The sequence below is a fragment of the Oryzias latipes genome, chromosome 23 (assembly GCF_053564925.1).
Source record: "Oryzias latipes strain Hd-rR chromosome 23, Olatipes_Hd-rR_3.1".
Taxonomy (NCBI): Eukaryota; Metazoa; Chordata; class Actinopteri; order Beloniformes; family Adrianichthyidae; genus Oryzias; species Oryzias latipes.
In genome coordinates, this window is record NC_136259.1 from 13,163,975 (window position 1) to 13,189,127 (window position 25,153).

Below are 25,153 nucleotides of genomic sequence, written 5' to 3' on the forward strand. Positions count from 1 at the left end.
TAGGCGGAAGACCACGGAAAACCACTGTGGTGGATGACCGAAGAATTCTGTCCCTGGTGAAGAAAACACCTTTCACAACAGTTGATCAGATCAAGAACACGCTCCAGAAGGTAGGTATATGTGTGTCGAAGAGACACATATACAGAGGGTTTACCACAAGATGTCAACCATTAGTGAACCTCAAAAACAAGAATGACATCTGAAACAGTCTTCACAGCTCTGCAACAACATCCTATGGATGAGACCAAGATCAACTTGTACCAGAGCGATGGACAGAGAAGAGTATGGAAAAGGAAAGGCACTGCTCATGATCCTAAGCATACCACCTCATCAGTGAAGCATGGTGGTGGTAATATCATGGCGTGGGCATGTATGGCTGCTAATGGAACTGGCTCTGTTGTATTTATTGATGATGTGACTGTCAGGGTTATGACTTTTCCCTAACAAAGAGAAGAACCTCACAGGAGATGAGAATTTTTGTTAGACTTCTGCAGAGGGAGAAGCCCGTCTGTCACAGCGCAAAGCTGCCACAGAGGAGTTCTGCCTTCCCAGTGTATCCAGTCTGGTTTTACTGGTGGCCGGAGTTGATAACATAAAAGTGGGACATTCAATCAAGCAGCACAGGAACATCATATCTTGTATAATCAGAACTTTTCGTGTGATTGTTTTCTTACTGAAAGATAGAACTGAGACAATCATATTATGATGATTATAGCGTGTAAGCAAATTAAAATTACGTAACCCTAACAGTGACTGCTGACAAAAGCAGTAGGGCAAAATTCTCTGCTCATATTCAGCCAAATGCTTCAGCACTCATTGGATGGCACTTCACAGTGCAGATGGACAATGACCCAAAGCATACTCCAACTGCAACCAAAGACTTTCTTAAGGGAAAGAAGTGAAATGTTATACAATGGCCAAGCCAATCACCTGACCTGAATCCGATTGAACATACGTATCACTTGCTGAAGACAAACTTGCCCCAAGAACCAGCAGGAACTGAAGACAGTTGCATTGGAGGCCTGGCAGACGATCATCAGGGATGAAACCCAGCGTCTGGGGATGTCTATGCGTTCCAGACTTCAGGCTGTAATTGACTGCATTGATTTATGATTATTGTTCTGTCCCATTACTTTTGGTTCATTAACAAATGGGAGGCACATATGCAAACTGTTGTAATTCCTACACCGCTCAGCTGATCTGGAAGTAAATACCCTCAAATTAAAGCTGACAGTCTGCAGTTAAAGCACATCTTCTTTTCATTTCAAATCCATTGTGGTGGTGTATACAGCCAGAACTGTGGGAATTGTGTCGCTGTCCCATTATTTATGGACCTGACTGTACACCATTATAAAATCGTTTCAAAATGAAAGAAATCGATGATATTGATACTCGAAAATACCCTTTAGATTGAGACATGTGACCATACAGTGTGCTAGAATGTTCCCTTTGGAATGTTTCATTGTGGAAAAGCAACAGTGGGCTGAACTTTAGGAAACTAATATGAGAAAGGATTTGACATAAATTCTTGTTTACTTGTTTGTTTTGGACAAATATTTCATTTCATTTACACTTGATTATCTTGAAGAAATCCAAAGAATCTAGAAAACTGGACTGTTCAGTACCAAGTATTTCTGTAAAAAAGAACATATAGTTATTTTTTTGTTGTGTAAAACCTGTTTCATACCCCCCATCCCTCCCCCATGAAAGAGTAGCAGGCAATGCAAGCCACATCCCTTAGAAATGTTCAAACGAGGTGCTTCCAGAAAAACATTGTCGCACAAGTTCCTGAAGCCGGTTCAGAACATCTCATTCCCCAAAACTGAAAACCAGATATTCAGCCACTCCAACAGCTGCTTTCTCCATTATTCATGCTGCACTTTACTTCTCAAGCGTCTCTGCCATCTCAGAGACTCATATCTGTTCGGTTCGAGAAAGCGGAAAGAAACTCATCCTTACAAAATGTATTCATGAAGTAAAATAGTCAACTGCAGAGGGAGTGAAATGTGCTCATGCAGACAAACATCTGTAAGAGCAATGAGGCTGCAGGACGGAGGTGAAGCAGGACGCCAGGCAGCCGCCATCAGTGCAAAATATTTGTAGGTAGAAAAGCGCTATATAAGTATAAGCCATTTACCATTTTACTTCTCACTCCATTTCTTGACTCTTGGAAAAGCTGTGATAACCTTCTCCTGCTTTGTGAGCATCAATCATTTTTCCCAAGTCTAAACTGATTTTTTTAACTTTCTGAAGCTTCCTCAAGTAACGCGAAGTGTACTAATGTTTTTACACCGTGTGTAAATCGAAAGCTAAGTTTTAACTTCATTTTACTAGCTTTGAGCATTAAAAAGTTTAAGCAAATCCCCGCACAACAGTTGTTTACCCTATAGGTCAATATAAAGGTCAGTTCTTAAGTGGGGTAATAATTTTGACCCTGGTAGTTTTTCGCTTTTGTGAAAATATTTTGTTTCGATGTGCAAAGTAAAATAATGTAAGCATTCAAAACAAAGCTAGGATGTCAGAAAAAAACTGTTAAAAATTCTTGCTTTGTTGGTGGAGAAAGACATTTTTATAGTGGGCCTAATAATTTTATCCTCAAGTGTATACCTGTCTCATGGTCATTACTATGGGCCATGCGATACGCGAGGCAAAAAAGAGGCAAACTCGTACATTACTAATGCAAACCCGAACATTACTAATGCAAACCCGTACATTACTAATGCGTGTTACTTGGATCACTTTTACAAATATCTCAGGATACACAACAATGGTTGTGTATCCTGAGGTGGCCGTACGAGCCTCAAGGGAACAGCAAAACACACCTGTGCTTCCTTGACTCTACAACCCGGACAATCCAAAAACCCACAGCACCCAGACAGATCAACCTCCCGTTAGGGTTTATGTGATTTAGGCATAAAATGTGTTTTTTCCAAATACCCACTAACTAAATAACAACAAGCAGCTTGAATTGCAAATCACCTTTCACAGATGTTAAACAATAGGTTAAATAATTACTTTTTAAATAAAACAAGAAATGTAAAAAGTGATTGTCAATATTAAAACAATAACAGGAGAAAAATGACAGCTTCAGCAGGAAAAAAAAAATCCAGCACACCGCCATCTCTGCCTAAAATGTATTGACCAGGAGTGGCAGACGGAGATTTCCTTGTCCTTCCTGATGCTGATAACCTGTACCAGCTGGGTTGTGTCAATAGGAAGTTATATCAGCAGAGTTCTGGCCCGGTCCCTCTCAGATTTCACTGCAGAGTCCTGCCGAAAGCACCTCTAAGAGGAGAAGACCACATGACCTACTTTTAAAATCTCCTGAGAGTCACCACTCTCCATGTCAAGGGACACAATGTATCTCAAAACAATAACACTGATTTTTTGCCACAAAAACCTCAACAGGCAACGCTGACAGATCATAGAAAGAGAGAAAGTGATTTTTTTATTCATTTGTAATGGTGCATTAATACACACAGCAGACTTCTTTCTGTCATTTGATCAGGATTCATCATAGTAAATAAATGTTTCAAGTATTTTTTTCTGTAAATGTGGCTAAATTGATCAGATATAGGAACTGGAGGGACTGGAGTCAGAAAACAAGCAGGACTCTGGCTAGGCCAGCAAAATAAACCTCAAATTTATCGTTATCGCAATATCAAGATCCGCAATATGCATATCGCTAAAGTCGGCGAAAATTGCATTAAATGGTTACCTTAAATGTGCTAAAAGGAAGGCCGGGGACACCCTGAACAGGTCGCCAGTCTGTTCCAGGGTCACAATCACACACCTATTCACACTCACACTCACACCTAGGGACAATTTAGAGTTGCCAGTTGACCTATGAAGCATGTTTTTGGACAGTGGGAAGAAGCCGGAGACCCCAGTGGGGTCATGCGGGGAGAACATGCAAACTCCACACAGAAAGGCCCCCCTTTCAGGTCCCCCAGCCAGGACCTGAATCGGGGGATTTCTTTTTCTTCTTCTCTTTTTCTAAACACTGCGCCACCGTGCAGTCAAAAAACATGTGAAATGGAAATTATGTTTTGTTTTTTTTGCTATTTGTTTATGTATCGCAAATTAAATCATCATCGCAATATTGATCACTAATATCGCAGTTCCCGAGTTCCTCTCATATCGTGCAGGCCTAACCCTGGCCCTCAAGGGCTGCAGCCAATCTGATAAATACAGCCCATTCAAAAAAAAATGTAAAAAATGGGAAAACAGACCATCTAAAATAAGGTTTTTCTTCTCTGTCTGTCTCTGACGCATTTTAGAAATGTGAGAAACAGAGCTCTTTATCATTTGGAAATATACACATAGATATTCAAAAATGGATTTGTACATAAAGGAAAATGTGTATTTAAATACATATTTTTTTATGTCACTCCAGGTCCTAACATGTCTGTAAAATGCTTCTCAGATGTCGGCCTTTTTGCAGTTTTTCCCTGCAGTCTTACAACCTCCCTTTAATGCTCCTTTCTTCATGCTGCCATGGCAACACACTTCTGCATGCACAAACAGATACAGACTTACTCACAAACACACAAAAACACACACGTTTCCTATCTGTGAGCTGAAAAGAGGCGGCGTAATCAAACATCATACGAACCAAGAGCTCTTTCCTGCAACTGTCCGTCTCAACAGCAGCCAGAGGTCCGACCACAGACATCATCTATGGGTGGACGGATTATCGCCAATGTCTCTCAGAGGATCCTGAGCGGTTAAAAAGGAGCCTGAAGTGGGAGGGCACAATAACAGGAGGTTGCTCCGCCCACTTCGACAACGTTCTAAAAACAGCAATTGGGCGGGACAAAGGTAAGTTTGAAACTCTGTTGTGTCTGCACACCTGCCAATCATGTCCCTTAAAATGTGGAAGTTTGATCTCTAATAAAATGAAAAAAGCTTACAAATTATTTCTGCAAACAGTTGTCACAAATACAACATGAAGGAATACATATTAAAGAACATTGCACATACGTTTAGTTTTGTTGTAAAGTGGCTGGGTAGCTCGTTTGGTAAGGTGGGAAGCTACCATGCAGGAAACCAGGGTTCGATTCCCGGAGGGGAATGAGCAATGGTACTGGGGGCAATTACCATATCAATGGCGAGCAGTTAACATCACCCAGTGAGGGTCCTTAGGCAAGACCCTTAACACTACTGCCTCCCGAGTGCGGTTTCGGCTGCAGCTCAACGCTCCCCAAGGGGATGGGTCAAATGTGGAGAAAGAATTTCCCTTCGTGGGATAAAATACAGTGTAAAAAAAAAAAAAAGTGAGATTTTCTAAAATGCTGTCTTTTGTGACTTGCCTCTGGTGGTTCTTAGTGGAACTGCAATTTTTGGTACTTCCTGGTTTGAGTTAAATTTGGGAGAAGACAGCTTGGATCTGATGCATCAGCTGTGCATCCATGTGCATGTGTTTGGGATGGGGAGGGGGGCATCTTTCTCAAACAGATGAATTGCAAAGACAAACTTTACAGAGTACACAGACTGAGATCAGAGCTTGTCCAAATCTAAGATCCAGAATAGAATCACATCTCAAACAAGCAAACACTCTTCCTCTGCTCCACAGGCAGAAGTTTTGCTCTAAAGTCTTTGGAATTTTCATGATAAAAGTGACAAAAATTTAAAACAAAAATCTTTTGACATCCTTATCCAAATGAACTAAACTCTCATGTTCAGGTTTATATGCTGTGACATCTGCCTTAAGGCTGTGTGACACAGCCACTACAAACATTTTGTGCATTTATGCAATTTTAGACTTTCGGGATTCATACATGATATACATGATTCATAAGTGTTTCTTGCATTTATCATTCGTTGATTGTGTGCTGATGTCCGTCGCGGGTTTCGGCCGACGGGTCTTTACGTGAATTCACTTTGGCCTGTTCAGAATTTTTGGTTACCTGAGAACTATGCAGTTTACGTGTTTTTTACGTAGTTTATACACAATTATTATGTAAATCTTATGCAGCTGTGCGTGATTTTTGCGAGCGCACATATCACGTTCAAATGACATAATTGATGGACAAATCCCTAATAAAGTGCATATGAAAAGCGCAATGTTGGTTTTCGTGTTCTTTGAGTAGTTTATTCGTAATTCTTCCGGGGTTCTTTCGTGATACATCTGTGAACATTTCGGGTAAAGACCACAACTTTTCTAACTTTTTCCACTTATATTCATGTGTGACCAATTTTCATCCGTGCAATATGCTGCGTGACACGGCCTTTACAGCAATGACACCTATCATGACTAAATTGATTTCTACTTCTGCTACATTTTTCCATGAATGAAACTTTCCTTTTTCTTTTCCTTGGAATAAGGAAACAGTTTGCCATAATCAATAGGGCCTCATGCTTCCTGCACTGCTCCATTTGAATGGATCCACTTGCAGACAAATAGATCCATGAATGTATTTGTTTTCCTCGCCTGAGCTGGAATCTGGATTTAGACTATACGCTGGATAGCTCTGATATTGCTCCCCATTTTTGTTGCACCACAAATGTTAGGTTGAGGTTTTAAAGGGCTGTAAGCCAATGACACAGTATTTTTTCTTTGGGCTAAAAATGGCATAATCATAATTAAAAGACCACTGGAAACACTGAAAATACATCACTTCTTAAGCTCGGACTTTACCTGCTGAAGTGTCCACAAACTTTTCAATTCCTGTTTAAAATAAAGGAATTTTTTATTTCAAAGTGTAATCATAGGATATCTTATTGAATTGCACTATTGTCTGTGTTCTATAAGGCACTACTTTTCAAAGCTGCTTTGCACTGACAAAAAGTTCAGTTTATATCCTCATAATGGCTTTAAAACAGTTTTTTTAAGACTGTCAGCTCTAAAACATTCATTAGAAGAAAACATTGGAATGGATCTCGGCAAGTTTCAGTTGCATTATGTAGTTTCATGTAAAGAATTACAGAATTTCAATGCTATGAACAAGCAACAGAACAAAACATAAAAAACTTGTTATATTGCATTTTGTCCAGAAGTCAGACGATTGTGTCCACCTACATCTGCAGTTTGCTAAAAACGGCTGATTGAGACAAAGTGACCTAACCGCTGCCAATCAAAACATAATATCACACAAATTTCAGATCTAAGAAAATCAAAACAACTGATGAAAAAACCAACAAAACAACATATACGGTTTTGGAGATAGACTTTTGGCTAAGATTTACGTTTAGTTTTAAGTTGAACTTTTGACGAATGAGTCAACAGTTTCTGCTGTTTGGAAAATAAGTTATCTTGCAAAGTCTAACACTTCACTTGGAGGGGCCTAAAAGTTTTCAAAGTATGAGGCTTCCTACCACCTACCCAACATTTTTCCTTCGGCTAATGTTAAGTTGTTGCTTATAAAGTTTCATACACAGTGGATTCCTGTCTTTAAAAAATACCAGCTTTTTATGAATGTCCTATGAATTAATTTTGTCGTATTTATCCGCCTTGTCTTAAAGTCCGGTCTGTCTGACATCAGTCCATGGTTGCAAACTGGCGACACACTGAACAGCTTGTAAGAATAGCATCATAGCATCAGTGTGTATCAACAAAGCAGTCTCCAAATTAACATTTTTTATTCAAACTTTGTGTTGCTGCTGTGAGTCCTGCAGGTTTATTCTCCAGTTCTGTCTGGATCCAATTAAAACCTGTTACGTGTTTTACTGTTTTCATCAGCCAAATGTTATATGGAGGGGAATTAACGGGGGGGGAGGGGGGCATTTTTGTATAGTGTGCGCTTGTATACTTCATGTGCAGACAGTAGAGGAGGGGCATTGAAGAAAAGGAAATTCAACAAAAGGAGAACTAATGGACATGACTAATTTGACATTAAATGAAATTTTTTTTCATCATCAAAATGTACTTTAGTCCCAGACGCACACCAGCTACTATTGAGGTCCCTGCCTTGACTTTGAAATGTAAAGCACATTGAGACTTGGTCAGCTCCCTAAAGTCTGGAAGTTACTCTGAATGCGGTCACAACAGTCTTCCACCTTCATTCATGACTCTCATAGTCATAGCCAGTGTTCTGGTAAATATTTAATGATCCGTCACAGACTCCTCACTGAGAAAACATGCTCAACTGTTTGAAGAAAGATGAAGATTTTGTAGTTCTGTGACATCTCCACCTGACAACTTGCTTCAAAACAGAGATTTACTGAGATTTAAGTCAGAATTAAGGGTACAAGTTTTTATATAACACCATCTCTGTTATGCACTCTTATACCATGGTCCGGGTGAATTCTCCAATCTGATTTTCTGCTGGGTGTGCATTAAAAAGTGATAACACACAGGGATAATGCACACCTAAAAAAGACGTCACATAGCTTAAATGTTCTATATCACTGCGCTGGCTTCTCTAAAACAAACTTGAGCTTGAGCAAGCTCGAGGTGAACTTTTTCTCTGAAATGATGCTTTATATAACCAATGACTGTCAGCATATATTCCTCTTTCCTTTGTCACAAGGGAGTTCCAAGGAAGAGGAGCAACAGCTTGACAGGAGAGATCTCCTCTAGTCTAGCGGGTTGGTTGGAAGACCTCAAGGATCAGCTGAAGTTTATGGGGTTAAAAGGTAGGGGTGTAACGATACGCTAAAATCTCATTTCGGTTCGGTTCAGAATTTCATAGTGCTCGCTTCGGTACATTTCGGTTCGGTACTGCTGTTTAACAAATCTGCTTGATATGAACTGCTATTTTATAAACTATTACATAATTGTTATTTATTGTGTGTGTTGGTGTGTGTTTTGCTGCCGGACACCTGAAATTGCTCCTGCCCCTCCACCTGGGGCCCAACATCTACAACTGACAATGAAGGCGAGCCAGCTTTTTGTACGTGTGTACGCATATAATGGTGAGGCTCTCGTAGGCGTGAAGCGTTTAACCGTCACAGTAAGTTTCTGTCATGCAGAAGTGCAGCTGAGCTTGTGTGGAGCGCTGTGTTCTGTTTAAAGCTCGCCATAACACCGCCTCTCTGCACAGCAGCTGTCACCAAAACACCTTTGGAGCACAGAAACCCTCGGCGCTACCTGTGTTAACAGGACGTTGTGCTTCAGAGAGAATTCAGCACAAAAGGTCGTAATACATTTTGAACGCTTCTTCCAGTTTTATCTACATTTGTTCCACATAGAGCTGGGAGGGAAACTGCAGAAGGACATTTGAAAAACCCACCACAGAGCAGTCAGCAGTCTGGAGGGAGAGTGGGGGTGTTTCCCTTGGGACACACTGTCCACTGATCAGATTTCACCCATTTCCTCTTGTTTTTCCGTCTGAAACTTCTATTTCCACATGCGGTTCATGGAGTGCCTCCTTCTTTGAAGTCATTTCACCCTCTCACACAAAGCCACATATTCTCACTTGACTTTTTCTTTGCTGCAAATCAACAGATGTGGTGTGTAGCCCCTCAAGTGGGGGCGATCCTTCTTGGACAAGACAACTTTATCCATTTCAAAAATACTTTATTACCCCCAATGTGAAACTAGACACCTTACTTTACAGAGATTCTGCAATTACAATGGTAGGAAAACCAAGGGGAAAATGTCAAGAGTGATGCACAACAGTCTGGAGAAGTTAAATATAATGAAGCGGCTAACACTTAACTGCTGGAAAATAACCTCATCCGCTGTGCATTCCTCCTGCTGATCCGGAAGCTGTGCCTTTCCGACTGCAGCTCCTCCTGTCATCATCAAGTCTTTTCTGCTGCACCTCAGCATGCAGTGCTGAATGGTTCCACATCTGAATTGGGTTTTTTTGAACCCACGCTCGATTCCTCACCTAAGGCTGCGTTCATTCGGAATGACAGGGCAACTGCAGGATGCTTGCAGGTGCATCTGAAAACCCTTTGAATAATTAGTTTGTCCTAAAAGTGAACTCAGTCTCATGTCAAAGACATTTCTTATTCAAAAAGGGATGAACATGATTTTGTTTTTAGCAGACAGGCTGGCAAAGAGCCCTGCTCTGCTGAAGGACAAGATTGTCAACTTGCAGTTCTTACATAATTAATCAGATCAACCAAACCTAATAGGAACCAAACGGAACATGAAGGAGTGATGTCTCACCGCAAAGGGGATCCTATGATGATTGACTTCTCTACCTTGAGGTGGTTGTCTTTGAGTTGGATAACTGTACAGGGACACCCATGGCCACAACTCAGATACGTGGGAGAAGCTTTGTCAACAGACTTTGTACTTGGCATGACAGCCTTGGTGAAATGTTATCCCCTTTTAGTGAACTACCAAGCCCTAATTTACAGTTAGTAAATAGAAGATTGATGTGAAAAACAAAGACAACTCAGAACCGTTCATTCCACTTCCATGGGGCTCTAGACGAGCTCAAGAACTTTTATTTAAAGTTCTTACTCTTACACTTTGCATTGACGTCAAATTTCTGAAAAATTTTAGCATGTTGGATGTGTTTCTGTTGACTCAAAAATGACAAATGTTCCATTTATCTTTAATGTGTCACCATTTAAATTCCTTTATCACTGTATGAGTGAATAGTGAATAGAACTGATCCCACAACGGGGAAATTGATTTGTTTTTGAAAATAACGGCACAAAAATACAATAAATAACACAATAAAATGTCCAGTGTCTATGAGATGCTGCAATAACTGATGAGAAGGAAGATCTGCAAAAGATCGCTTTTACAGATATATGTATTTCAGGTTATGTTTCCTGTTTTTAAGTGTTTTATCCACAAAACCCCTTTTTTTGGTAGGACTCCACACAGCACCCTGTGGTCTCGTGGACTGCAGCTCCCATTGGCTGACCGTAATCAGAGGTGGGGGCGCGATCCGACAGCAGACCAGCTTCGGATTCAAGCCATAGAATGGGCCGTCTGTTGGAACGGGAATACCCTCTTAAAATGCAAGTCATTTTCCCTGCAGGAGCTGAGAGAAGCAGCTTCTGGCTATGATCTGGTAAAAAATAAATACAGACAGGAAGCCAAAGCCTCCTCTTAGTAAAAGTTTTGGCCAGTCTCATTCTTTCAGTAGAACCCCAGTAAACATTTAGATGAAGGCTGTTCTTCTAAAGTAGGCCATTTTAATTTGAAAACTGTCCCTTTCTGTACAGGAACCCTACAGACATGAAGTGCCAGGACAGCAAACCAAACCTTCCCGTCCCACATAATTTCACACATAGAGCCAGGGTAACAATGAGTGGAAGCACGGTGTCCTAAGAGATAAATGTATGCAAATAAATTGGGGGGCAGAAGAAAATTATGCAGAATCTGATGGGAATCTGCAGGTAAAACTGTGAACGAGTGTAATGCTGAGCTGGTAAATGAGCCAAGAAGGTGAAAGAATGCTGGCTTTTTGGATTTTACAACAGCTTTGTACCTCATAGCTCAAGCTTTCTTTGTATTCTTTCAGCAGATTTGGTATAATGCTTAAGTTTAGCACATATAAGAACCATATTGAATCAAATCTGCTCTCAGCTGCTGCTGTTTTTCTTCCAAACTTGATTTCCAGTGTTCTGTTTGACCAAACTAGAGTAGAAGAATAGAGAAGAATAATCCAGAATGGTTCCATCCTAAAACATCACCGATTGATCTTTTGACTAGCTTGCCCAACCCGGCTTAAATGATTGGTCTTGGTTCTGCAGTGGAGCTGGTTGCCATGCCAACACCTCTCAGCAGGTTCCTTGCTGCTTCTGCAGCTTCCTCTGGTTTTATCCACTACATTTTCATGTCAAACTGCATTTCAGGTGATGTTCTAGATGAGACACTGCTGTGAATCTTATTACCACAGGACGCTCTATTGCCTGACATTCACAACACGCTTGCCCTGCCCTGATGACCAAGAAGAACCTTTAACCATCAACCTCAGGTTGCAGTCACTCCAACGAGCCTCCCACCACACAGGTCTTCAGGAGTTTAACCCCCTGAAGCCGGGCCAAACATGCACCCAACATAGAAAATGATAATCCAAACACACAGAGCCAGACTGACACCCAGATAGCAGCAGGCTGACGGGTGATTGAGGGGGTCTGAACGACCACAGTCAAAGCGACTGCAGTCAGAGCTTCCTTATTGAGGCAGCAGCTGAACAAGGATTAAGGATTAAGAAAAATCATTGCATAAGAACTATTTCTTTCACAAGTGTCAGTATTGCTATTTATTTACCGGTTATTTTAAAGGTGTCATCTTTATTAAAAGTCTATAAAGCAAATACCTACTTTAAGGGCCTGATTGTGTAAAAATGTGCTCAGATAAAAACAAGCAGAACTTGATCTACAATCATTGTTTCAAGGAGGAGACATTGATAAAGCAAAAGGCTACAAAAAGAGTGCCTTAGTCACATGACCCGTACCGGGGTTGACCCGTACCGCTGCTGCAGGTTTTTGGGTTGTCCGAGCCCCGTAGAGGGTTATAGAGAGGAGCGCGAGCATCTTAAGGGGAGCGCAAGTGTGTCTTGCAGCTCCCTTGAGGGTTGAAGGGCCACCTCAAATAGCATCTCGAAAATGGAACGTACCATTGTAATGTGTGTGTTAAATTAATCATTAAGTATTTTCAATGATAATGGAAGTTACACCCACTTATGACGTACGAGTGATGTGTGTCGTACGTCAGCAACGCAGCATTTGAGTCATTGGTAAGGTGTGGGTGCTGGCTCCTTACTGACCGCGGGTAAATGCTGCACGCATGGGATTTACATGTCATCCGTAAGTGTCTGTAGGTCGCCTGTAGGATGCCCACACATGTATGACGTGAACAGAATGAAAGATCTGCATGACACGTGCATGACGTGTTGTAGAAGTGTTCACTTCAACTCGTAGCATGCTCATAGAAAATGTGTATGATAGTTTTGACTCAATGGGTTCATCGGTTGGTCAATCAAAGAATTTTGTGCGGGTTACCTGGGTGCTCTGCACAGGTTTGCCCATTTTTTACCCACAGACAGCCCAATTCCTCCCATAAGGGCATTTGTGACTAAGGCATAAGACATCATAGGTTATTATGGCATATTTAGTGGGTGAGTTAGAGGCAGAAATGGAACATGTCACTATAATTAAAGCTGACATTAATCAAGTCTCTTTTCTCCAATGTCACAGTTTCTCCTTGTATTCTTCTTTAGTGCAGAGTCCTCTCCTTCATTCACCTCTTCTGTGCTCTTCTTCTTTTACAGACCTCAACTCCTGTGCTCTGGGACAGTTGACCCCCACCCTGACCTCCACACGGACCCCATCTGTGATCCCCCCCATAAAGGCATTACTGTCCATCATCAGCACAAATTGCTTAAGAGCAAAGGACACATGAAGTAACATAGACTACTTCATGTGTCATAAATGTTGGAACATCTTTCAGGGTTAAACATGATTCATTTTTTTCAGCAGTTCTTTGAGCTCATTCTCTATGCTACCTGCAACGGCAATTCATTTTTTGCCCTTACCTCGAACCTCTTTTTGCCCTTACCTCGTGGCAGACAGTGAAAGGACAGATAGACAGATCAAAAAAGGATATGTGGTAAATACATTGCTCATCAAAAGATAATAGCTGCTCATTTTTATCTTATCTTGATATTTCCACGACATGAATCCATGAAGACACGAAGCTGCTATTCCAGTCAAGAGGTGAAATGCGACTTGCATCCATGACGTTACTGTACTTGCACAATAAATTGCACATTTATCATCATCGTGACATCAGCCGGTGCAATACATGTCCCAAATGTCACCGTAAATGTTAGCATACATGCTAAAACAATCTTATGGCAGATTGAAGTGTTCAACAAATTAAATAGAGCCCTTTACGCATTTGACCAATCAAATGTAGCACTTTTATGTTAGAAGCCCACCTCCTATGGAGACGAGGGTCATTTTAAATATAATTGAAGTTATGTTGAATTTTATTTAAATAAAACTGTTTTAGTGAAATGGAAATCATGTATTCGTTGTTTATTGTTTACTATATGGTCATGTATTGCAAGTCAGAGTGTCATTGATCACTAATATCGCACAACCTAAATTGTCCTCATATCGTGCAGCCCAACTGGAAACAGGGTTTTTGTGTTTGTCTCTCTCCTGTCCTCCCCGGCACCAGCCGGTCATGACAGACAGATTCTGATTCTGAACCTGGTCCTGATGGCGGGAACTCTCCTCTTTAGTCGCCCACTTTCACATTACAACGTTTTTACAGAAAACTGTTGGATGTAATCCACTGGTCACTTATATGGACCTTCACAGGAAAAGAGTTAAAATAATCTGACACTGAAATCAACTAGTCTACACTAGAATAGAATAGGATATAATAACTTAGAATAGAATAGAATAGAATAGAACTGACAAGGAGAAATATTGAAATGGCGTTCAAAACAACCCAAAGAAGATCAGACGGACACCAGGAATACACACATATAGGCTATGTCCTTATTCCCACCCTAACGCCTAACTACTAAAAAACTATATAGTGCGAGACTATGTAGTGCCCTGAATTTTAAAAGCAAATTTTTTTTAATGGCGAATATGACATCATCGATTTCACAAAGTTAAAATCTAATTGGTATGAGCGTTTTGCAACGATTTACAGTATGAGTCCACTGTCTTCTGAAGACAAAAACATTGATGATTTATTAAAAAAATACATTTTAATACATCTTTTTGGCAAAAATTGTTCCGACGCAAGGCATCGTGGTCTATCTCCGGCGATCTAGTGAGCATTGATGCACACTGGTTTTTCGCAGAGACTTCTTGGAGATTTCCAGGACACTCGATTTTGAAATTGTAGATTTGGACAGCACTACAAAATGGCGAATGCACTAGATAGTGCACTATATAGTAAGAAGTGAAGGAATTCGGACATAGCCATACATTTCAAAGTTGACAGCAGTGCAGTCGTGAAATGGAGCTCTTTACTTTGCGTATAGGTGGGCTACAGAAGGAGGATGAGGTCATTGGTGGCTGTGTTCAATGTGTAGATCCAAGAAAAAAAATAAAACCATTAGATTAGAACAAATATGTGTTGTTGATGTTTTTACTTTCTTTGTGTAACCCTAAGCTTCAGACAAACCTGGGTTGTGAGTTGGTATTTCAGGAAAAACAGAACTGAGTTGAGGACTTAAACATAGAGTCACAGTTTTAAGAAGCACAGATGGAGCATGGGTTCCGTCACATTCGGCCCCAGCTGCACCGCTGGAGAGCCGGGTAAAGCAACAGAAGACCACATGTGGGCAACTGAGCCCTGCGAGAGCCATGTATGGCTCTAGAACTGAGACGGGATGCAGCTTCTTAACTTATAAACTGACTAGATAATGTAAACATGATCATGTTCAACCAGAATGCTGGCGTGGATCTTTACTGAAGCCGCACCACCGGACTGTCAGAGAGAAACCTGTCAGCTTCTGTTGTCAGGTTTGTTTTACAACTGAAACTCTACCTGGCAGTGTTTTGACATCGCAGCCACAAGATGGCAATAAAGATCCAGGCTTTTCCCAGCACACATTTCCAAACAACACAAAAGTTGTTCACAGCTTCAAGGCTGCAGCATGGAGTGTGCAGTGAGCCGCTAATATATTATAAAAACAGCCCTGCAAAGACATAGAAAGAAAATGTCACTGTTCTTCTATTCCAGGTCGCCTGCAGCTTTGAGTGGCAGAACAAAAATGATCCGAACAGTAAGCAGAAAGTAGAGCAGGAGTAACCTACAGTACTGATGAAGCTGGTGATCCTTAAATAAATGTTTTTGTCAATGGCATCAGAAAAAGTCCTCAAAATTTAGTTCTCTGAAAAAGAGTGGAAGGTGAACTACAGAAGACTTTTCTACTGTTTCACAAAGTTTTGACTAAATAACAAAAATTACATAATGGGTCTATATCCTGTTTTTCTTAAAGAGTCAACTATAATCAAAATTTATAATAATATATTAATTTTGGCACACTAAAAGACAACTTTTTATGAAGTATTACTTATTTTCCTGAGCTCTTTTCCTATCCAGGAGTAGGACTACCCGATCTCTGAGGCTACGCCTTTTGCTCCTCGTGGGTGCCGCCCATTTCATGACATCATCCTAGAGTCACCCTCAGCAGTGTGTCTGCATTTCGCCCACAAAAACAAACATCATCCAAACAAAGATGGATGTGCATATTGTACAGAGTTTAGTTCACCGCTAGCTCCCCTGAGAAAGTGGATGTGTCTGTTAGCCTGGGGGCGGTGCTGGGAGAGCATACTCTTCCTGGAAGGGGCGGTTCTTCACTTTGTGATGTCACAATATGAGGACCTGCTCGTTCTTGTGGATTGGGAGGGGCTGGTTCTCAGAGAGCAGGTTTTAAGAGGAATGCTCAGAAACGCGTTACTGGATCCAAATACCACTTTGATGTTGTTTTTAGTGAATAATTAGCATTATTATACACTTAAAAGCTCAAAAAACTTGATTTTGTGTGATATAGACACTTTAATAGGAAAACAAATTAGTTTATTAATGTTCCATTGTGTGGAAATGTTTAAAAGATGCTGTGCAGCTGTCTCCGCCTCACAGGTCAACACCAACAACCTGTTTCAACGTTTAAAAAAATCAACAGCAGCAACATTGTTGAAGTCCTGACCACAAATGTTTTAGGTAGCATTAATACATCCCAACAGAGATCCAACTGTTTGAAAGAGCTATGTGGAAATTATTTGAGATTTTAGAGAAAGAAATGATGCCCCTAAATGGTCAGGCCCGGGTTCAAAGCATTAAAACCCCTCCCTGGATAACAAGGACTCAATCCCATCCTGCATCTGTTTTACAGACCCACCAGAACTATACAAGTAATGCAGAAACAATGTCACAGAGGACCTGGAAACTGAATTTTTCTCTCTGCAACTGCTGAAATGTTGTCAAGCCACAGAAGAAAAGTCTACCTGTACATTTCATTGATCCTACCTTTGATCTCAACGCCAGCTGTTCGCAAACTGCCTACCTTCCTGACAAATTCTACGTGGAAAATATTGTAGTTGTCCTTCGAGAGGCGCTTGGCAACAGGGATCTTAACAAGGAGCGGCTTGTTTGCATTGCAACATACAATCCAATTATCCTGAAAGGCACTTTGTGTTACCAACAAAAGCGCTTTATAAATAAAGTTTGATTTGATTTGATAAATGAGGTGATGGCTGCAGCATGTTTTAGTGAGAGACGGTGTGGTACTTTTGCATTAACATTGCACAAAAAGAGTCCAGCTAAGAGATATTCACGCAGTCCTGTTTATGCAGGATCCACTGAAGATTATTTTTCATTTGTTTAAGTTTTGCAGGAACAATGCAGTGGCAGCATGCTAGTACCAGTCGCTAACACCAAAACAAATGAAAGAATTATTTTATTTGTTTTCTCCGAAAATACACTTAAAGATGGCGGAGCTTGAAGGACCACAGGGTTGTGCAAAAAAACTGCTGGGGTTCTTCTCCCATGGTTAGAGGAAGAAAGCAGCAATGATTGAGTCAGACAACACCGCAAAAACAGCCCCCGCCCTAGAAATGTGTCAAAAATTTCTTAAAATTGGAAATAAAATTTTTAAATATGAAATAAATGCTTCAATGGGGTAAGAAAAATGGCGTTTGCATGAATTTCTCATCTTAAGAAAAAAGTTCTAAGACATTTTAGCTCATTTTGGTCTTGATAGACTTTCTTGATAAGATTATTTTTTCCGGCAAGACAAAAAAATATAACCTTTTTTTTTAAACGAGTCTTTTAACTTTCTTCAGATTCAGTTTTTGGAGTGCAGAAGCAGATCTGATCAAAAAAAGAAAGAAGTTATGGCATTCTTCAGGAAAAACACTGATCCAACACCCAGGAGATGTTGATGCTGCATCCATTTGAGGATCCTATAGGTTTAATGCTCAGAACATCAGCATGGACCAGACTGACATGGAAATGCTGGATTCAGATGGCAATTCAAAAGGTACATAATTATTAGGTTATGGCATTTCTTGTATTGTGAGTGTATTTATCATATAAATTGTATTGTACATCTTGTTACAACTCAATTTCCCTCCTGGGATCAATACAGTCCTATCTTATTTGATCTTGTTTCCATACAGAATCTTCCTCCTTTACCTCATTTTCCTCCACCTTTGCCTCCTCATCCTCCTCTTTCTTCAGAAATCCTCCCCAAATGTTTTCAAGTTGCTACTGCGTCACTTCATCTGCGGTATCCAGTTGGCTTTAACCAGGAAAAGAGCTTTCGTCCCTTCTACTTGCTTAAGCTCCACTCTAGTCTGTACCTGAAACTTCAGTTGTGCATAAAATAACAAGATTAGCCTCCTCCCAAATCTACCCTTCATCACCTGAAACCAGCCTATGATGAGAAACAAAACCACGGAAATGAGCTTTGGTTGTAATCTTTTATTTTTGTAGACTTTAAAGTTAAAGATAATTGAATAGTTGAAGTCTGAAACATGAATCAATATCTTAGTGATCTTTAGCGGCCACATCAGTGCGATTCAGTGGTGTGTTCTGAACTATGATCCTTTAGAAAACCTTTACAGATTCATGCAGTTTTACTGGGGGGTTAGAGCAAAAGGCAGCATCTTCTTCTGCAAATTTTTTCCTTTACAAACACTGATGTTTGCCTTGAAAGTGACACATTTCCACCTCATTTGCATAACTTTTTCTGCTTGTAGCAGCTGTCATGAACGAGTCAGCTAGAGTCGGGAAGATGCTAAAGCAAACAGGAAGTCTGGAAAGCAGCAGACTGGCAGATGTCAGGAACATTTCCTGCAGGTTAGATTGTCTGACTGTGTTCTCAAAAATGAAAGCAGTCTTTGAAGACAAACATGGGTTTTTAACTGGAGTGAGCTCTAAACATGCTTTTGCTTTGTCATATCCTGACTGGCCTTAAGTGAATGGCCTTTGAAGTCAGACAATATCTTCATGGACCGGGCTGCACTAGGCCAGTGCTTCACAATTATTTTTTGCCAGGCCCCCCCCTAGGAAAAAGAAAATGTTTCGCACACACCCCACCCCCATAACCCCCCCCCCCCCCCCCCCCCCCACACACACACACACACACACACACTCACGCGGTGACAATATATTAGGTAAGTATCTATAAAAATTGGGTAAGTATACCTAAAATTGTATCTTTTAACATTACCAAATGAAAAAAGTAAATTTTACCATTAACAAAAGAAAAAAGCAACATAAATCCACTTTCAACAAATATTAACTTTATTTAGCCACACAGAAACCCTGTTCTAGTCTAAAACAGAAAAGATGCTTAAAGTGCCTGAAATTAAAAAAAATCTGTCATTTCTTATTTAAACTAGAAACATTTTGACCAACTGAACCATTTGATGCAGAGAAAAATAATTCAATTAATAAATAATATTAAATCTAAATTGATCTGAAACAGTTACAGCACCAATATATTTAACGTTTTTAGTCTGAAGGAATAGGTAAAAAACATTGTGCAGATTTTTTTTAAATGATGGATTGTTTATTTATGATCTTAAAGTGCAGCTGTTTTCCTGCATTACCTGCTGTCTTTCTGTCTGTTCACACGAACTAAACGACAGGCAAACAAAGAAAACATTGATGGAAAATAAAGACACATTATAATGTCTACAATAATTCATAAAGAATGACATTTTTAGCATGAGCTGAGGAATCTAAATGCACTCTGTGATCCTGGTGTTGGGCAACAGGCAGCTCTCCTCCGTGTGCCCTGTTTCACCTGGCAGTCAGAGCCCACACCACCCCTCCCCTTTCGCTCTCACTCACGCAGCCGCGTGTGACAGTAGACGGGAGCAGCTGCAGGGACGGGGATTCAAAGGTTTCAGGCTTTTACAAACTCTGTGATAGAACAGACAGTAGGAAACCAATAGTGGACCAGATTTTTTTCCAAGCACTGAGCCGCTGTCACCACCACCCCCACGTCAAATTTGCGCACCGGAAAATTGCAAGTATTACCTGTGCATAAAACCGCCACCACCGCCCCCCTGGCATTGCTTCGGGCGCGCCCCACTATTTGAGAAGAACTGCACTAGGCTAAAGTGGGCTTCCTTTTTTTTTTTCTCCACCTTCTAGTTTCCCCTTACTTTTAAGGGTAAAGTTTATCTTCATCCTCTGTAAAATATCTGCAGCTGCTTTAAACTTTATTTGTTTACTAGATTAAATATATATGAACTATTAAAATGTGCTAAAGCTGATATTTCCTAATATAACAATAAACCTGAATCTACCGTTTGAACAGCTTCATCAGCAGCATCCTTATAACATTAGACAGCTGGTTGCTGAATATCATGCATTATTATGGGATGTGAGAACAACTGGCACAATAGATCCCTATTTGGAGTAAAGATTCCTGTTTTTTTTCCAAAAGAAACAGTTTTTCGTTAACTTTACTAGCTTGGAGGTTTAAATATAGCGTTCGGTGCACCCGCTTTAAGAAAGTAGTGGAAAGATTTTCAACACATGACTGAGCAACTCGTCCATTCACTGTATATAGAGTTGGACTGAGTGACTCCTCCCCCCTGGCGTTCCAAACAGGAAGTACCCGCTGGCTGCAAGGAGCCAAAATCCCATCGACTACTATAGAGAAATAAACAGCTGTTATTCAGTCATTCTATTGGTCACAATTACCATTCTTGCTCAGATACCTTTTTTTAACATGTTTTGTAATGTATGTATTTTTATCAATAGGTATTTTAATACGTTGTCTAATCATTGTATTTCCCTTCTTAAATTGTTGATTTAATTATGTTTGTATTTGTCCAGGGACAACAGATGACAAATAGCCACTGGGCTAATTCTGGCTCATTGCAGTGATGCTTTTAATGTGCACTGTCCCTGAAGAATAAGTTAAAATGAAGTTGAAAGATGTTCTTAATAATCCTCATATTTTTCATGATGTTTTTCTTTAGAGAAAGTTATTCCAGTTAGAAACTGACCAATCAGTGCCTCAACAAAAGGTTTGACAGATTTCGTGCAGCCCGCTTTCATCTGGTGGGATGTGAACTTCCAACAAGCTCACTCCTGATTGGTGAGAATGGTTGCCGCAGGAACACTGACTTAGATCGACTTGGTCGAATCACTGCATATTGACGATTTCTGGTTCAAACATTTTCCATGGGCGATGTCACACTCAGTCCAGGTCTCTGATACATACTTGACGTGTCAAGAATGAGTCGAATGTGGTGGAGAAAATCCAGTAGTTTTCCAAAATAAAACTTCCTTCAGAATCAGATTAGAAATAAAATGGGGAAATATGCAGTGCCTGATTTATTTATTTTTTATCTCTGTGGCCAACTGTCCCATGGACTGGTACCAGTCAGCGGCTTGGAGAGTTGTGGACCACTGACCTAAAGTTCTGTCCTTTTTCTACTGTTAATGGTCGTTTTTGGGGCTCTGGTCTGGTTCTGGTTTGAGGACTGGGGTGGAGATGACTGAACCACAGATACTCTTCAGACAGAAGCTTTTGCAAGGCCTGGCTGTGAGGGAGTGGGTGAGCCCACGAAGATCTCACAGACTGTATAACGGTCTACAACCTCAGAGAGATTTCATTGGCTAGATACCAGAATAGTTCCACCCATGTAAACACAGCAGCTTCAGAGAGTATTATCACGCTCAAACTGCAGTATTTACAACCCTCCCATAAACCCTCTCCCTCAATGGAATGCAAAGCTGACAAAGACCCAACTTCTTGTTGGCTGTGAGAGCAAGTCACACGCAAGGGGTTGCTTCACTGGGCAGTCCACTGGTGATAGAGACGGAAACACAGAGGAAATGTATCTGAAACGGTCCCACCCGTCCCAGAAGAAACCACAAAATAAACAGGCTGTTTGTGACATTGCACAAACACACACATGATTACCCTTATCAGAACAATCCTGTGTAAAGCCTGAGCTGAACATAAAATGACACCCAGCCCACTGTCACTGCATCCAGACTGCTGATCCCAGGTTGAAAGTACTGTGATGATCTGCACAGGAGAGGCAGATGAAAATGAATCCGGGATGTGACACAGAGGAGGGGCACCAAAGCCTTCCATCTCCACCGCTTTTCTGATCCCAAGGTTTCTACAGAAATATATGTTTTCATTCTCATCAGATCCAACAACAACAACAGTTTCCCTGACCCCCTTCTCTGAGGCACTGATGGCTGATCCGGTCAGTAGAAATAACAGATCAAAAGGAAAAAACCCTTTGGGTTGAGGGCTGACAAGAACAATGTCTACGTTATTTTGGTTTCTTTTGCTTCCTTAGGTTTCATATAAAAACCTAAATACCCAGTTCGGTTATAAGAGTCTGACAGACACGCCTCCAGTTCCAGCTTTGACATAAACACATTTCTATGACTTTCACCTTGTGGGAAAACCTGATGGCCATGTTTACCTTTGGCATATTTCAGACACTCTCAAATCAACTAAGAGTTTACAAATGACTGTTTTGAATGTAAGTTCATCCCTTAGACATCTGCAGATAGAGGAAACCCATGAACATTTGATCTCCATTGACAGCATTGGTTGAGATGGACGGAGGGTGTCTGAGATCTGTGCATATCCACCGAACTGAGACTAAAGCTGTCTTTTCAAAACAGTGACGTCATGGCGTTTGGCTCCAAGGCGGAGTGAAACCGCCCAAACCAGAAAGAGCATCCATCAGCTGACTAAGGAGATGTTAGTGAGCTAACATGTCTGTGCAAAACCAAAACGACAGAAACGACACGACACGCCTGTTCATCCACCTGTAAACTGCTGCTTACAACAAAGCTAAGTTCATGGACTCCAAAGAACAGCCAACATATCACGCCGTGACTGTACTCTGGGGGGTGGGGGGTGGGGTCATGAATGCCAGTTAGTTCATTCACTTTTCATGATCTGTCTGCACAGGATGACTCATTTGACATTGGTTTTTTATGTTTTTTAAAACATAAAAAAACAGCGGATGTCTTTCAGCAAACTGTTCACTTTGCTGAAGGACATCCGCTGTCCCACCGGTGCCAGGTGAGCCACATGTGTGGTTGTGGGTTACAGGAGACAACTTTAGGGTTCTGCTCCAGCACCAAACTTCCTCTGAAACGTGAAGGAAGACTTTCTGAAGCTGGTGCACACACCTCTGTTCAAGAAAAAAAAACAGAAAAAAATTCATGGCTCCTCCCAACATTTGTTGCTATGGTAACTGTAAGAGCACGAGGGCAGTCAAGCTGCAGCCAAATTTACTGTCTCAACAGCCTCAAAAAGACACAAATCTTCATCGTATTATGGTCTCATCATGAATGAAGAGTTTTCTGTCAGTGTGACCCCTGAACTGATCTGATACCTTCACTGAAATAATGACACGGGGGGGGGGGGGGGGGGGGGGGCTCACCTGACCTCCATCAGGTTTAAGATGAAGACCTGATGGTCCGTGAAAACTCATTCAACGAGCAGTGTTACGTATGTGTATGGCCAACTGGGTAGGACTAATTAAGTTGTGAGTTTTGTTAGGTCCACTCAGCTGTCAATCAAAACAGCCCCAAATAGAAGCATAAATCCAAGCTCTGATACATAAATCCAAGCTGATAAAAAAATAAAAAAGACTTGTGAACATCAGCTGGTGGGCCCAGCAGTTTAACGCCACTAAATATTGACTTACATTTTAATCAATGTGGTAGTAATGAGTAGTGAATGGTACATGGACAACAATAAATGCATTTTACTTTTCATAAACGTTTTATTTTATTTTTGTTTTCTTAAACACGAGTTGGCTGAAACCCAATCATTTTTTTTTTTTAGATGGTCAATGCTGCCTTACAGAGAGTCATACACATGTTCACAGACACCGTTTCTGTATGGTGAAATATCTGCAACACATCTCTGCAGACATGTTTATACCAACTAATTCTGACAGCTATTTTTAATGTGATATTTTTACTGCGTTATTGCGCGTCCTGAGTGAACAAGATAGGACATATTTAAACTGTTTTGTCTTCAGCTGAATTTAAACTACATTTGCAAATACTTTCAAATCTAAATTTCTTCCTTAAAATTCTGTTATCTGTAATGGTGGATTTAATTTTCCTTTGAGTGCTTTGTTTGGAAAAACACAACAAAATTCTTTTAGGTTTGTGTTGTGTTTGTGCATCTCCTGCTTCTACAATTTGATGCAAATTCAAAAATGATCAACGCAGCAGTTCCTCAAAAAAAAACACTGGAGGCTGGTTTCAGAACTGTACTCTCAGTGCTAAAAAGTCCAACATGAAACCAAAAATACATTTATGTGTGCAGCCGGGTTACAAAAACCTTTATTATTTCACTTTTAATCTTGAAAACTGCTATTTCTCTTACTGAGATGCTTGATTTTTTTTAAATTTACCCATTCAAATATTGTTTGGAGCGTTTTGGAAGTAGACGGACTGACAAAACTCTCACTTTGCTTTGTCCCACCCATTTACCCTTTTATGGAACATCGTGGAGGTGGGCGGAGTAAACACCAGCCATTATGACTGTTCTGTTCTGAGCATCAGTTTCATACATCAGAGATTATCAATGCAGACTAGCCCAGATGAAAGTCCACCCATCAGTGTTTTCTGTTCAAAGAAAGAAAGAAAAAGCATCTGAGAATCACAATCTTTGTTTAAAAAAAAAGTAAAAGTTCATTTTATAAAGCACAGCAGCTCTGAAGTCGACCTGCTTTTGTGACAATAATGTGCGATCTTGGCCTTGCTGGCCTCCACGTTTTACTTCAGCCAAACAGACAGAGTGGAGAAAGCCACAGAAGGTCTTCAAACACCCTGCAGTTTACAGCAGAGGGAATTACTGCATCATTACAAGACATAAACACAGTCCAGATGGAAACTTTAGGACAAAGCACAAGTTTGGCTGATCAGGGCTCGTCCTGTGAGGTGATTGGCTGATGTGGGGGCGCTGTGCAGCAGGGTCCCTCAGGCTGAGACACTGACATGTAGGAGACCCAGGAGGCATTTGTGAGGAATTCAAAGTATCAGAGGAAATGGTTTTCATGGTGGCAATGTGAGAACAGGCTGAGCAACAGTCCAACACAGTCAGCAACAATGAAAGTTTTCTTCTTTACCACATATTTTAACCTAAGCCAGAAGTGGCCTCCAAAGAAACGAGGTGTTTCAAGACTCTGGAGGTTCTCCAGGTGATGGGAAGAAATCATCAGTCCGAGAACCTTTGGTTTTCCTTCATCAGAAACATGAGGGTCAGAAAGGTTTTTGTTAGAGGGCTGCCATCCAAAA

General features: G+C 40.7%; 1 protein-coding gene and 1 long non-coding RNA gene across 19 annotated transcripts in view; one reads left to right on the forward strand and one right to left on the reverse strand.

Annotated features, from left to right (window-relative positions):
• LOC101161206 (pleckstrin homology domain-containing family A member 5) overlaps positions 1-25,153 on the reverse strand; it is a 98,662-nt gene that overhangs the window by 68,658 nt on the left and 4,851 nt on the right. The window contains exon 1 of one of the 18 annotated variants that reach the window (XM_078941677.1): positions 4,616-4,665. The exons of the other annotated variants lie outside the window; for them this stretch is intronic. The gene's annotated coding sequence lies outside the window, so the exon portion shown is untranslated. Of the gene's footprint in view, positions 1-4,615; positions 4,666-25,153 lie in introns of those variants that run through there. 18 annotated transcript variants of the gene reach the window in all.
• LOC144989363 (uncharacterized) lies at positions 4,621-13,884 on the forward strand. Its single transcript, XR_013653508.1, has 3 exons — positions 4,621-4,821; positions 8,472-8,577; positions 13,131-13,884. It is a non-coding gene; the product is annotated as an uncharacterized LOC144989363 (long non-coding RNA).